Below are 15,952 nucleotides of genomic sequence, written 5' to 3' on the forward strand. Positions count from 1 at the left end.
TCCCCAGGGTCAACATCTCAATACTGCTTTGCAGAGCTTAGGCAGAAATCCTTTATTTCTTTTGTAAGTACTTTTGTAAGTACACATAATATTTAGCTGGGTTTCACAAAGTGAATGTTCCTTAAGTTTGGTTGACTAAATGATCATTAGCATAAAGAATATATTAAAATATCAAACTATTTTCCCTGGTAATGTTTACTTTATTATGAGTGTTGTTAATGCTACAAAGACTGTTCAGGCCCCGCAGTCCAAGGAGGGCCTTCATTTGTGTTTTTGGTTTTCTATCACTCAGATGTCACATTCAAAACATGACAGCTCCGCCCACAGGTTTGGAAAAGCCAACAGGCATAAATGGTTAAGAGGGCCATGGAGTCAAACACCCCCACCCCACCCCACTGGTGTGGCTCTCACTCTCACCCTTTCTAGCTCTTCATCCTCAAGCCGATTGTTAATGCTTTGAGACTAGGTGTTCACATCTGTAAAGTGAGGATCATGGTACCTGCCTCAAAGGTTATGTGAAAGATTGAACAGTATCTGTTTCCAGCATGCAGCACAGAGCTTGGCTTATGGTGAATATTCTTTAAATGATTACCCCTACCATTATTAATAGTATTATCATTACAAAACAAATTATTTAAAGAGGGATTCGCTCACAAACTTAGATTGCAGGAGAAACTGGAAGATCTATCTCTAAGGAATTCTAAGTTTCTTTTTTTTTTTTTTTTTTTTTTTGCTTTTTTTCTAAAGTTCATTAAATCTCATTTAAAGCAAACCAGAGAAGCTATTTCCCAAGTCTTCTGATATATTAATTAGTTCATCCAGGCCTTTCTTTCATCTCCCTATCTCCTTTTCCCTATTCAGACGACAGGTGTTGTTGACCTACCTTTATGCACTTCCTAGTACCCAGTCACTCACTGCCTTTCCACATATATTCAAAATCATCACAGGTATGAAAAAAATCAGACTGATAAAAATGCAGGCTAGTCATTTGTTCAAAAAAAAGTCACCTTTCTGAATAAAGATGAGAGATTTTACTAGTAATATTCTTCTTGAAAAAAAATCATGTTTTCATTCATATATAAGAAAGAGAAGGCAAACTCTCTGCAAGGGGCAAGTCTTATTCTTCTTTGGGTTCCCATTGTTTCTATATATATATATATATATATATATATATAAAATACTTTAACAGTCATTTGCATCTACTAGGAGGAGAATATCTTGCTGAAACAATAAACGGTTCCTGAATAACTCAAAAGACCCCTGAGGAAATTGTTATTAATTTTTCAATCACCGTTTTAACAACAAAAAATTTCAGATTCAAAAAATTAAAATGCAATCCCAAGAGTCATATGGCACTTGTATAGTGAACAAGTCTCAGTGGACTGGTTTTCCAAAAATAACTTGGTCATTTTCATGAAGGGCTTTTTGAAAAATAAATACCAACAATACAAAAACATACATATACACAAACATACACACACACACATATATAATAGAGGTAGTTGTGTATAAGTATGGCCTACTTCAGAGACATGGATTAAAAGGCTACTCTGTGTAAAATTGTTTAAGATACACAAAAACTGGCTGGGCACAGTGGCTCAAGCCTGTAATCCCAGTACTTTGGGAGGCCAAGGTGGGCAGATCGCTTGAGCCCAGAAGTTCAAGACCAGCCTGGGCAACGTGGCAAACCCCATCTCCACAAAAAATACAAAACTTAGCCAGTTGTGGTGTTGTGCACCTTTGGTCCCAGCTACTTGGGAGGCTGAGATGGGAGGAATGCTAGAGCCCAGTAGGTCAAGGCAGCAGTGAGCTGAGATTTAGCCACTCCACTCCAGCCTGGGTGACAGAGTGAGGCCCTGTCTCAAAAAATAAAATAAGATACACTAAAGTCTATTCAAGTTAAAATTATTTTCTACAACAACTGCTAGTATGTTTATCATTTGTTTAAGTTAATTCACCAACTCCTATAGTAGTAACTCTGGGAGAGGTAACATAATGAGTCACTATCTGTGGAATATATCAGTGTGAATTAATTCATCCAAAGAAAATGAAACAGACTAGCTGTTTTTATGTCAAAGGAGAGGGATACAGAGATTCTGAGCATATCTGGCAGGACATCACCCTGATAAATCTTTTTTGTTTGTTTTATTGAGACGGAGTCTTGCTCTGTCACCCAGGCTGGAGTGCAGTGGCATGATCTTGCCTCACTGCAACTTCTGTCTTCTAGGTTCAAGTAATTCTCTTGTCTCAGCCTCCTGAGTAGCTGGGATTACAGGTGTGTGCCACCACACCCAGCTAATTTTTGTATTCTTAGTAGAGACAGGGTTTCACCATGTTGGCCAGGCTGGTCTCGAACTCCTGACCTCAGATGATCTGCCCATCTCAGTCTCCCAAAGTGCTGGGATTACAGGCGTGAGCCACACGCCCAGCCCACCCTGATAAATCTTAAGCTCACAGGAGACGGGGTAGGAGGGCATGAATATAGGCAATGTAATACGACTCAGTTGGTAGTTAGGAAACTTTCTCTAAGCCTCAACTTCCTCCTTTGTAAAACAGAAATAATTATATTTTTTTAGCTCACAGATTCACTATGAGAATTGAATTCAATAATATGGTTGAAAAACTTTAATGTTTTATTCAAATGTACCAAATTAATAAATGGGTCCTAGAGGTGGGTGGCAGAGGGTCGTAAGCACAAAAAATTAACATGTATTAAGATGGGATAGGAGCGTTGATATAAGTAAATGAATACATAAATACATAATATAAGAAATGTCAGTTACTAAAGTTCTGCCTGAAATTACTCCTGAAAACACAGTGTAGATATTGTATTCAAAGACATATCATAAAATAAGGATTAAAAATAAGACACGTTGCTGCATTAAACAAAGTTTCTCAAACGTGTTTCTGAAGAACCCTGGAGACATGGAAGTCAGTTTCTTTCCTTCATCTCTCCTTTTAAAAAAAAAAAAAAAAAAAAAGCAACTGCTGAAAAAAAAAGTGGTAGATTTTTAAGCCCTGGCGTGCACAGATGCCCATGAGATATGAAATGAGAAAGCTAACTGCTGAACCATATTCATATATAGATTCTATTATTTATATGTATGTTTGTAAATGCAGACAAAAATATCTAGAAACCACACCAAACTTTTTTTTTTTTTTTTTTTTTTGAGACGGAGTCTCGCTCTGTCGCCCAGGCTGGAGTGCAGTGGCGCAATCTCGGCTCGCTGCCAAGCTCCGCCTCCCGAGTTCACGCCATTCTCCTGCCTCAGCCTCCCGAGTAGCTGGGACTACAGGCGCCCGCCACCACACCTAGCTAATTTTTTTTTGTATTTTTAGTAGAGACGGGGTTTCACCATGTTAGCCAGGATGGTCTCGATCTCCTGACCTCGTGATCCACCCGTCTCGGTCTCCCAAAGTGCTGGTATTACAGGCGTGAGACATCGCGCCCGGCTGAAACCACACTAAACTATTAATAGTAGTTACCTCTAAGGGGAAGAGTAGGCCTGGGGAAAGGGAGGAAGGAAGACTTTCTTTACATGTTTATATTATTGAAAAATTTTGCAATCAAACCCTTTATAATTTCAAAAATTTTTTTTTTTTTTTTTTGACAGAGTCTCACTCTGTCACCCAGGCTGCAGTGCAGTGGTGCAATCTAGGCTCACTGTAACCTCCACCTGCCAGACTCAAGTGATTCTCATGCCTCAGCCTCCCAAGTAGCTAGGACTAGAGGCCACCACACCAGACTAATTTTTGTATTTTTAGTAGAGAGGGGGTTTCGCCATGTTGGCCAGGCTGGTCTTGAACTCCTGGCCTTAAGTGACCACCCACCTCGGCCTCCAAAAGTGTGGGATTACAGGTATGAGCCACCGTGCCTGGACTATGATTTCAAAAATTTACTATAACATATAGCCTTATAAATCACAGTTATAATTTTCTTACCATTGGGAAAGGATGGAGGGTAAAGCCTTGAAGACTAAGTGGGAGCTGGTCAGAACACCTATATGGCAGAGGTGTTCAAGTTTCACACGTAATGTTGTAATCTGAATAGGAAAAACATTGAAATGAGATACGAAGTTCTCACCATAGGATTTGGTATTAGTTCATCGCATCGGTATGAACCCCCTCAAATCCCTTGCCATTCCAGCCATGGTTCATACTCTGCACTTCAAGAAATATGAGCTTCAACTATATCTGCAGGCTAGATAAACCTTGAGAATGCACAAGTTTAGATCAGGAAAAGCCCCAAAATAGAATCCTCATACTTAAGAGGTGAGCATAAAAAGAAAAGCTAGCGAAGGAGTCTAGGATACCACACCTGGTCTGAACTGAGAAGGAGACTCTAAAGTGGCAGGAGAAAAGTTCAATGCAATTGCCATTGAAACCAAGAGAGAAAAAAAATTAGAAAGAGAAAGCACCAGTTAAGAATGAAGAACTAGGCCAGGCGCCGTGGCTCACACCTGAAATCCCAGCACTTTGGGAGGCCGAGGCGAGAGGCTTGCTTCAGCTCAAGAGTTGGAGACCAGCCTGGGCAACATAGTGAGCCCTCGTCTCTATTAAAATTTTTAAAAAGGCATAATCACAAGAATCTGCCTTCCAATTGGCTCCAAATCCCAAGCAATGACATAAAATAACAACTTTGTAAAAGTACTATCAGTAGAACCATAATTTTAAGAAATTCCTGAGAGCAATCAGATGACATCAAATGCATGGAGAAACAAAACCATGCCCCATGTGCACACTGAAGATGATTTAACAGATTTAACAAGCGTTAACAGATTAATCAAGGTCGAACAGGGATTATTTCCAGGAAGCAAGCATAATAGATGCCTCCCCCTTTTCTTATCTATATTATCTTAGTTCCATAATAAACAAGCAGCATTGTGTGATATTAAGCAATATTTTTAATTAAAGGAATATATTCATTATCTGTTGCTGAGTATAAAATTACTCTACAACATAGTATGTTAAAACAGTACTTATTTATTATCTCATAATTTGTGTAGGGCAGGAATCTGGTCATGACTTCTTTGGGTCCCCTGGTTCATGGTCTCTCACATGGCTGTAATCAAAGTGTGGGCCCAGGGTTTGTGGTCTCATCTGCAGTCTCAACTAGGGAAGGAGGTGCTTCCTGGTCACTCAGTGGCTGTTGGCAGCATTCATCTCTTTGTAGGCTGCTGGACTGATGGTTTTAATTCTTTACTAGTTCTTTTCTAAAGGCAGCTCTCAGTTCCTTGCTTGGGGGCCCCTACAACATAACATCATGCTTTATCTAAGTGTGCAAGCCAAGAAAGCAACAGAGCATCTGCTAGCAAGAAAAAAGTACAAATATTTTATAACCTAATTATGGAAGTGGCATTCCCTCAATGTTGCCATGAATAGCAGAGGCAGGAATCATTGGCACCTATCATAGAGACTGCCAACCACGAGGAGTCCTTCTTGCCCAAATTATTACATTTAGATCCATCTGACTCTAAAACTATACCCAAGTGCTTCAGTTTACAGATGAGAAAACTGTGACTCAAGCAATTCCTTTACTCACCCAAGGTCAAATCTAGAGTGAGAACCAAGATCTCCTCAGCTCCATTTTAATTTTCATTACCTATATTTCAGCTGCTTCCAAATCCAAGCACAGATCCTACATCCCAACAGCTTTAGGGTTTGCCTGTGGACAACCCTCCTTCTGAAGATTCACCAATAGCATGAAGTCTATGTTACTGACATCGTATTGAATCACATAGTAGCTGAGTGACTGTTTAAGGTTTTAGAGTAGCTCCCTTACCTCCCCAAAAATGTACCTCCCAAGTAAAAATAATATTTCATGCATCTTTATTTTCCTTTAAATCCTAGGAGCTTCCTACCCACAGGAAGAATTTAGTGAACAGTTTGCTGACTGACGAAAGTTTAAAACTTCAAGGAAGCATAAATGTTAGAGAAAGAAACATGGTACGGCTTGCTACTGAGAGTCATATAACATCCTCAAATTGTCAAATAAAAATTTCCTTAAGTAATTTTTATGGGATAATATGGGGTCAATGAATTAATAAGAACAAGGGTCAGCGTTGCCCACGTAGTAAAGTTCAATGTGAGGAAATGTAAAGACCTAAACTAATTCCCACCTCTCAGTCTCTGGCCCTGGGATAGTTAGCATTTCTACTCCTTGGGGCCTTCATTTGCATGAGGAGGTCTTCAGCTTAACTTTTAAGAGTGTCAAAGATATATAAATGACAGTGAAACATTTGGAATGTACAGACCAATGAAAATTTGTAGTAAACATTCAATATTTGAGAAGAGAGTAATCACACTTATTTTTATTATTTTTCCAGTGCCCCAATCCACTCCCTTTTCCTCCATACAAAATAAAATCGATCTCTAAATAAACTGCAGAGGAGGAGGTTAAACTAATCATCCTTTTATAACAAACCTACTCCCTCTGTAACTAATCCGTTCATGAGGACGGAGCCCTCATAACCTAATCACCTCTTAAAAGTGCCACCCTCCCCAACATTGCTGTGTTGGGGCTCAAATTTCCAACATGTGAAGTTTGGGAGCTATATTAAACCATAGCACTTGGATATCTATGTGGATAAAACAGGTACTTGCAAACTTCTCAGTAAAAACAATAGCTGCACATTTTGTCCAAGGCATTATGAATTCCTCCACATTATAAATTTGCCTCCAAAAAGAAACAAGAAGGTAGGTTGTAGGAAGAGAAGCCGTTTCATTTTTGTGACACTCTGGGAAAAAAAAGAAAATATAATTATAGCTTCCTCAACATTCAAAGATGAAGAAAATGTTCTGGCATATATTTAGTCATTGGTAGACCTGCTGTCCTAAGCACTGGTACAGCAAGCAATACTAAAACAACAGCTTGTTGCTGTTAAGACAGGTGATTTTAACATATGGGCAGGTGAGGATAGCAGTACAGCAGTATATAAGCAATTAATTCTAATGATACTACTGATGGAAAACTCCAGAAACACATCAGTGATGTAACTGAAGTTTTTACAACATTTATACTTTTATTTAAAAGATAGCTTTATTTCACATTTGTCTCTACAATCTTATCAAGGGAGACTGGGTTTTTATTCCAAGATGTGAACTAGTTCTTATATGCTTTGCAAGATTTGAACAGACCAAGTTCTGATTTCCTACATTAGTATGTTCATGATAAGCAAATTTGTGATTAGCTATTGGCAGTACAGAGACCAGACACACCCTTCTTTACCTTGGGTTGACATTATGCTTTGATATATTTTTAATGGCTTGAATTCCTTATTTTTGGAAAGGCTCAAAGCAAAAGACTAGGAAAATACTATTAATGCCAGGCCTTTGTCCTCCCTCAGAAGATTTGTCTCTTTCCATTCAAATAAAGTAAAGAAGATTCTGGTTTCCCTCACCAACATCCTTGTAGGTGCCTGAAGCAGGGCAGACCCAAGGTGGGAGAGAGACTGTAATTTCTAGGAATTTCTTCACATAAAAAAAAAAAATGCATCAGGATTTAAATATTCCTTCCTCAACAAACACAGGTATCCAAGTGCTATAGTTTAATATATCTCCCAAAGTTCACATGTTGGAAATTTGATCCCCAGCACAGCAGTGTTTGGGGGTGGGACTTTTAAGAGATGATTAGGCTGTGAGGGTTCTGCCCTCATGAATGGATTAGTGCTGTTATGGAGGAAGTGGGTTTGTTATAAAAGGGTGAGTTCAACCTCCTCCTCTGCTCGCTCTCTCTCTCCTTCCCTCTCCCCCAGCCCCACGTTATGCCTTCCACCATGTTATTAAGCAGCAGGAAGTCCCTCGAAAGATGCTGACTCTGTAATTTTGGACTTCCTAGCCTCCAGAAATTGAGAGGAAATAAATTTATCTTCTTTATAAATTTCCCAGTCTCAGGTATTCTTTTACAGCAGCACAAAACAAAGACACCAAACACAATTTAGCTTACAAAAATTTTGCACTCAAATTGATGCCCTAGGGAAAAATCAGTCAAACTAACAGATGCTCAGTCATTTTAGTGATCTTTTAGAATATTGGAATTTAACAGCAGTTTATTGTCATCACCAATAACAACAAAAATGATGAGACTCAAGATCTGGTCTTTAAGACAAAATTATTCCTACTACATTATCCATAACATGACAATTGCAAAAAAATAAATTGTCAAGACTAAGTAAGAAATGTTTTCTAATAAAGGTAGCTATTGTGTTAAATGAGATTAATAGGGGCTTTGAATTTTAGAAACATTGAATTAAATAGCAGGTGATGAAAAATAATTATCCTAATTAAGCAGAAAAAAAAAATAAAATCACACACACTGGTCTTCTTTACTCCTGAAATGCCCTGATGTGTAGCACTAAAACCGTCATGTGATTTCTATGCTACCTTCTAAAAAGCAAAAACTCTGCTTAGTTCTCTATATAACGTCAAATAATAGTTTCTCCCTGATTAGTCTCTTCAATTTTTCAACCAAAGAAAGATATAAGTGAAGATAAAATTCCCTAATGATAAGAAGTGGACATTTAAGAAGAAAGATTATATAGAGGCACATCAATTTTAGAGAAATCAAATATGTGGGCTTGGGAATGGATCTCTAACTCATAAAATCTCCTCAAAAACACACATTGGGTTGCAGATTGACTGATGGTTCTGGCAGTTTTTGAGTCAGAGATTCGAGGCTATGGCGAGGGCTGGATGGCATACTTATACTCTAGATTGCCTAGAGTGAGGTCCATGAAGGATCATGTAGATGAGCTTTGCCCTACCTCTTATTTCATTCCCATCTGTGAAATAACTGAAACCCCTTCTGAGGACCTCAACAGAATCGGAATGTTAGAAAAAGTGCTTTTGGGTAGATTTCCAAGGTAAATAAAGATGTGTGACCATTAACTAGACATGGTATATATTTTATTCTGATATCTAACCTTTTATTATGGTTAATACATGTTAAATAGCCTCAGAAACATTTTTTTTCTGAGAAGATAACTAAAATTTTCTAGGTGTTGTGCATCCCAGGTACTCTGTTAAGTGCTTTCACATTTGACGTGTTATCCAATTTAGTCTTTCTAACCCTGTAGGGTGGGTGTTTCACTCTTATTTTACAGGTGGAAAACCCAAGTCTCAGAGAAGGGCAAAAAATAGAAGATTGATAATAATTTCTTAAGATAGACTATGAATAAGGCATGAGCAGACTATCACCAACATCTATAAAGGCAGTCATTTCAAACATAACCAAAAGGTTTTTCATTTTTCACAAGATCATGACTAATAGAAAGTATCCTTTCTAAGCAGCAGGCTGTTCAGTTCAGAGTAAAGATTGTCACAGCTTTCAGCATCTACTGAGAACAGTTCCCATGATTCAATTTCTTAGCTCTCTCTGTACTTCTGAGAGGGTAAAGGCTTCATGCTCAGGCTAGACTGTCTGGATTTGAACCCTATCTGTACACTGGGGTTAAATCCTAGGGAAAGAATTACTGGCTTGATTACCTAAGGAAAATTACTCAACATTGGAGTTTGTAGTAGGCCATTAAAAGGGGAACAGGATGATATCCACGTTGGTAAGTTTAACTAGATCCTGACATCATTCTGCAAAATGACAAGTGAGCCATGTGCATACAGCTGCTCATAAAAGGACTCTCGGGGACAAGATAGACCCTTGTCACAGCTTCTTCACCCAGGCAGCATACAGTACTCTCTCAGTGGCAGTCAGTGCTCTTCAGAACATTGGCTGGGTTTCCAGTATGGGCCAACCCTTAATGTGTGAAGTCTTGTGAAACTGACCTTGTGCGTTCTTCTATCTCTCAGCCAGGGCTCAGGGTAGAGGCAACACTGCTCTAGCATAAGTTTGTCTAGTCTCCTTCAGCTACTTCTATGGTATAAATTATGTTTGCTTCCTACATTTTTCAGTCCTTCTCTTTTGAATCTCAAAACTCTGTTTTGGAAATCCAGAAAATGAAACACAGACTCTTTCTTCTTTTAGTTATTTTTTTTAAGAGACAGGGTCTCACTCTGTTGCCCAGGCTGGAGTGCAGTGGCATGTTCACAGCTCATTGTAGCCTCAACCTCCTGTGCTCCAGCAATCCTCTCATCTCAGCCCCCTGACAACCTGGGACTATAGGCACACACCACCATGCCTGGCTTTTTTTTTTTTTTTTTTTAATTTTTGTAGGAACAAGATCTCTCTATGTTGCCCAAACTAGGTCTCCAACTGCTGGCCTCAGGCAATCCTCCTACCTCAGCCTCCCAAAGTGCTAGGATTACAGGCACAAGCTACTGTGTCCATCCTTTTCTTTTAGTTGCCTTTATAACATTCCCACTTCTTTTTGGAGTAGTATGGATGCGTCTGAGAGCCTCAGCGAAAATAAATTGGGAAAAAGAAGGGCTCAACAAATAATGTCTCAAGATATCATCTCAGTTTGTAACTACATAAAATAGGCTGGAATGTAAGTTTCTGAAGCTAGAGTTAATTCTAATCTTATTTATATGGGCAAGAAAAACAAAAGTGTCAGATTCACTCAATTATATACATTTTGCTTGTAGCTGCTCCCTTGCAGTTCCCTTTTTAAAAAAATCTCTCCCATCATTTGTACACTCATGCATTCCAAAAGTGCTCTGAAATGAAGGTTTTGGAATTTGCTCTGTGGTAGTAGAAACTCTAGCAATTGAAAGACAATATCACATCCTTACCTCCACTCTGATCACAATACACACCACCACTGCCCAAAGTTTCTTCCATCTCCCACATCTGTATCAAATAATAGAAAATCTGCTTTATAAACCAAACACAAGCAAGTTCTAAATTCCAATAGACAAAATTGTCTCAAATAATTAAATTCACATTATACATGTGAAGAGCATTCGTGTATATAATGGAGTGTTAGAAGTATGTCATAATGCATAAAATATTATTCACTGCTGTTGGGAATTACTCCACTGCTTACAAGGCATCTTCCTATACAATATTTCGTTAAACACAATAGCTCAATATCTCATTCAAAAGAAGTATTCCAATGGAAAAAAAAAATGTTGGTGGCTTGTACTTGTTAAGGAAAGCTGACCTTCTCTCTTATATTGAATATTGACAAGAACAAATACACCTGACCTTTCACCTAGTAAATAAGCCACATGCCCAGCTTGGGAAAGTTGGCTGTGGGAAGTTTGCAGAATAATGTAGCCAGTCCTTTACATGCAATCATGTCTCTAGGCATCCCTTTTATCTAGCCCAAATGTTCCCATTATTTCTGTGATGTCATTCACCGAACTAGGAACCTTAATTTTTTTCAACAATTTTTCCTACTGAAGTTTCACCAGTGGAGCTGCCCCTATGAGTGACATAGTGTGAGGCACACTGAACATCAAGACCTACCCTTCCCATTTGCCAGCAATGGCAGGAATGTCCATCGTACCTGAAAAAGCCAAGTAATCGACAAATAATTCGGGAGGACCCGCAGTCATTTAGGCAGCGCCCAATTCCATAGGCTTCCATAAAGCAAGACCTGTGAAAACTTTCCTGGAGTCTTAAAAATCTAAATTATTGCCTTGCTCCCGCTGTGCAAGAAAAGAATCCAGGCCCTTCCACACGCGTGTGGGCGCGGAGGCCCCAAAGTGCTCTTGGTTCCCCGCTAAGTCTCCGCTGAGGCAGGAACCGGAGACATGAGTGGGACCACCAGCACCCACCGGGTCACCTTCGAGGCGGACAAGAATAAGAACATCACCGTGGTGAAGCGCATCCGGCTTTCGGAAAATGTGATTGATCAAATGAAGGAGTCCTCTCCATCTGATTCGAAGTCTCAGCAGTATTCTGGTGCTTATGGTGCCTCTGTTTCTGATGAATAATTGAAAAGAAGAGTAGCTGAGGAGCTGGCATTGGAGCAAGCCAAGAAAGAATCTGAAGATCAGAAACGACTAAAGCAAGCCAAAGAGCTGGACCGAGAGAGGGCTGCTGCCAATGAGCAGTTAACCAGAGCCATACTTTGGGAAAGGATATCTAGTGAGGAGGAACGCGCTAAGGCAAAGCACCTGGCTAGGCAGCTGGAAGAGAAAGACCCAGTGCTAAAGAAGCAGGATGCATTCTACGAAGAACAGCTGGCTAGACTGGAGGAGGAGAGCTCAGAGTTCTACAGAGTCACCACTGAACAATATCAGAAAGCTGCTGAAGAGGTGGAAGCAAAGTTCAAACGGTATGAGTCTCATCCAGTCTGTGCTGATCTGCAGGCCAAAATTCTTCAGTGTCACCGTGAGAACACCCGCCAGACCCTCAAATGCTCAGCTCTGGCCACCCAGTATATGAACTGTGTCAATCATGCCAAACAGAGCATGCTTGAGAAGGGAGGATAAAAACTTCCAGAATGAGCAAAACACCATCAACGTTAATTCCAGAGATGGAACATTTTTTTTCCTAGTGAGAAAACAACCCATTTGAAGAGAAGACCACTAATGAGAACACCACCAAAGAGAGACACCAAGGATGGATTCAGCAGAATCATTTCACATTTTCAATGGCAGCAATTTGAAGGGCCAAAGCCTTGATCAGGGATCAGTCATTAAAGGACACTCTTCAGTATTAGTAAACCCTCTTATGATGATTAAAAGAGAAGGGCAGCCCTCTCCACCTTTTGGCACTTTCTATTCAACTTCCACTGACCATAAAATGTTTCTCTTCTGAAGAAGCCCCATCATTTGGTGAACCTCCACCTTAACAAAGTAGGATGGGGTGGGGGACTAAATTAATTGGAGTGGGGCGAGGAGAGAGCCAGAAAACATAGATCTGGGGGCAGCAGTGCTGGGTGGAGAGAGCCAGAAAACAGATCTGGAGGCACCAGTGCTGGATGGAATTGTCTAGGCTGTGGCATGTTGGTTTTGTCTCTCTTTCTTTTCTCCTTTGATTATATAAGAGCTATTTCATTTTAACTTATTATGGTGATTATACAGGCAAGAAGACAAAAAGAGAAAATGTACCTCTTCTACTGGAATAATGTTTATGATTACAAGCAAGATAAGGTATTTTTATCAATATGAAGGTAACCTTGGCTGATATAACCTCTATAGTGAATACTCACATCTTTATTTCACTCACTATCAATAATAAATATATTTTCTGACAAAAAAAATCTAAATTATTTAAGCAAATAATACTAAAGTAGAAAAAAAAAAGCCTGTAAATCTTTTTGTCAGAATATGGTGTCAACATGGAATCAAGCTTCAGGTCAAGCTAATGATTCTTGCTGAACAATAATGATTGCTCAATAATGATTGTTCAACAATAATGATTGAATTATTGTTCAGCTAATGATTGCTGAACAATAGTTTACAGCACAACTATGTGGCTGATATGCTAAGACTTACTAGAGTATAAAAACACCTCCATTATTTTTCCTGTGTTATTTTACCATCTCCAGGATCAACGAAGAAAATCACACCAAGTAAGAGATGCTGGATTACAGTATTTCTACAGACATCATCTTACTGAGCCCTGGAAGCCCCAATAACATGAGGTAGATGAGTAAAGTTTAACATATAGCACAGTTCGTGTACAGATCTTGGATAATAAATGGTGATAGGAATGGTAACTGATGATGAAAAAGATGATGAGGATACAAAGCAAAATGATAGCAAAGGAAAACACAGCATTTCTGTTCCTCTTCACTAAACCAGCCCCACTGCTTCCTTTAAAACTCACTTCAAGGATGGGCGCGGTGGCTCATGCCTGTAATCCCAGAGCTTTGGGAGGTGGAGGCAGGTGGATCACCTGAGGTCAGGAGTTTGAGATCAGCCTGCCCAACATGGTGAAACCCCATCTCTACTAAACATACAAAAATTAGCCGAGCATGGTGGTGGGTGCCTGTAATCTCAGCTACTCAGGAGGCTGAGGCAGGTGAATTGCTGGAACCTGGGAGGCAGAGGTTGCGGTAAGCCAAGATCACACCATTGCACTCCAGCCCAGGCTGACAACAGCAAGACTCCATTAAAAAAAAAAAAAAAAAAAACTCACCTCAAACAATATCCCTAAACCTAACCAACTTAGATTATTCTTTAATTGGTCATTGCCTCAGTATTCATGTATTCTATTTCTATTCCACCATTTGTATCAGCTATTTTACTTTAAAATTTTTCGAAAATTACTTCAGATCTGCATATGTTGGTTTTCTGTCTCTTAGAACAGAAGCTGTGACTAACATTTTTAATGCAATCAATTAAACCTGGCTCAGAGCTCTGTACATCTTGGGTGTTGCTTAGTTATTAAGTTCAACTTTATAATTATATACACATGAGCACCTATTTAATGTGAATGACAACAGGCTGGAAAATGCAAAGATAAATAAGACATAATGCCTTACCTCACATTCCTGAAAATTAATATTTAGTTGGTAAGAGAGACTTGCGAACAGTTAACAAGAATAGATGGTAGGGGCTGGAGCCAAGATGGCCAAATAGGAACAGCTCTAGTCTACAGCTCCCAGTGTGAGCGACGCAGAAGGCAAGTGATTTCTGCATTTCCATCTGAGGTAATGGGTTCATCTCACTAGGGAGTGCCAGACAGTGGGCCCAGGACAGTGGGTGCAGTGCACTGTGCATGATCCGAAGCAGGGCAAGGCATTGCCTCACTCAGGAAGCACAAGGGGTGAGGGAGTTCCCTTTCCTAGTCAAAGAAAGGGTGACAGATGACACCTGGAAAACCGGGTCACTCCCACCCGAATACTGCACTTTTCCGACGGGCTTAAAAAACGGCACACCAGGAGATTATATCCCACACCTGGCTCGGTGGGTCCTACACCCACAGAGTCTCACTGATTGCTAGCACAGCAGTCTGAGATCAAACTGCAAGGCGTCAGCAAGGCTGGGGGAGGGGTGGGCGCCGTTGCCCAGGCTTGCTTAGGTAAACAAAGCAGCCGGGAAGCTCGAACTGGGTGGAGCCCACCACAGCTCAAGGAGGCCTGCCTGCCTCTGTAGGCTCCACCTCTGGGGCCAGGGCACAGACAAACAAAAAGACAGCAGTAACCTCTGCAGACTTAAATCTCCCTCTCTGACAGCTTTGAAGAGAGCAGTGGTTCTCCCAGCATGCAGCTGGAGATCTGAGAACGGGCAGACTGCCTCCTCAAGTAGGTCCCTGACCCCTGACCCCCGAGCAGCCTAACTGGGAGGCACCCCCCAGTTGGGGCAGACTGACACCTCACACGGCCAGGTACTCCTCTGAGACAAAACTTCCAGAGGAAAGATCAGACAGCAGCATTCACGGTTCACGAAAATCTGCTGTTCTGCAGCCACCGCTTCTGGTACCCAGGCAAACAGGGTCTCGAGTGGACCTCTAGCAAACTCCAACAGACCTGCAGCTGAGGGTCCTGTCTGTTAGAAGGAAAACTAACAAACACAAAGGACATCCACACCAAAAACCCATCTGTACATCACCATCATCAAAGACCAATAGTAGATAAAACCACAAAGATGGGGAAAAAACAGAGCAGAAAAACTGGAAACGCTAAAAAGCAGAGCACCTCTCCTCCTCCAAAGGAACACAGCTCCTCACCAGCAATTGAACAAAGCTGGACAGAGAATGACTATGACGCATTGAGAGAAGAAGGCTTCAGACGATCAAACTACTCTGAGCTACAGGAGGAAATTCAAACCAAAGGCAAAGAAGTTGAAAACTTTGAAAAAAATTTAGACGAATGTATAACTAGAATAACCAATACAGAGAAGTGCTTAAAGGAGCTGATGGAGCTGAAAGCCAAGGCTTGAGAACTATGTGAAGAATGCAGAAGCCTCAGGAGCCGATGCGATCAAATGGAAGAAAGGGTATCAGTGACGGAAGATGAAATGAATGAAATGAAGTGAGAAGGGAAGTTTAGAGAAAAAAGAATAAAAACAAACGAACAAACCCTCCAAGAAATATGGGACTATGTGAGAAGACTAAATCTACGTCTGATTGGTGTACCTGAAAGTGACGGGGAGAATGGAA

The 15,952-nt window shown here is 40.3% G+C and overlaps 1 pseudogene; it reads left to right on the top strand.

Moving 5' to 3' along the window:
* Positions 1-11,649: 11,649 nt before the first annotated feature.
* Positions 11,650-12,489, top strand: LOC129035375 (MICOS complex subunit MIC19-like; annotated as a pseudogene).
* Positions 12,490-15,952: the final 3,463 nt, after the last annotated feature.

Source organism: Pongo pygmaeus, chromosome 3 (genome assembly GCF_028885625.2).
Source record: "Pongo pygmaeus isolate AG05252 chromosome 3, NHGRI_mPonPyg2-v2.0_pri, whole genome shotgun sequence".
Classification (NCBI taxonomy): Eukaryota; Metazoa; Chordata; class Mammalia; order Primates; family Hominidae; genus Pongo; species Pongo pygmaeus.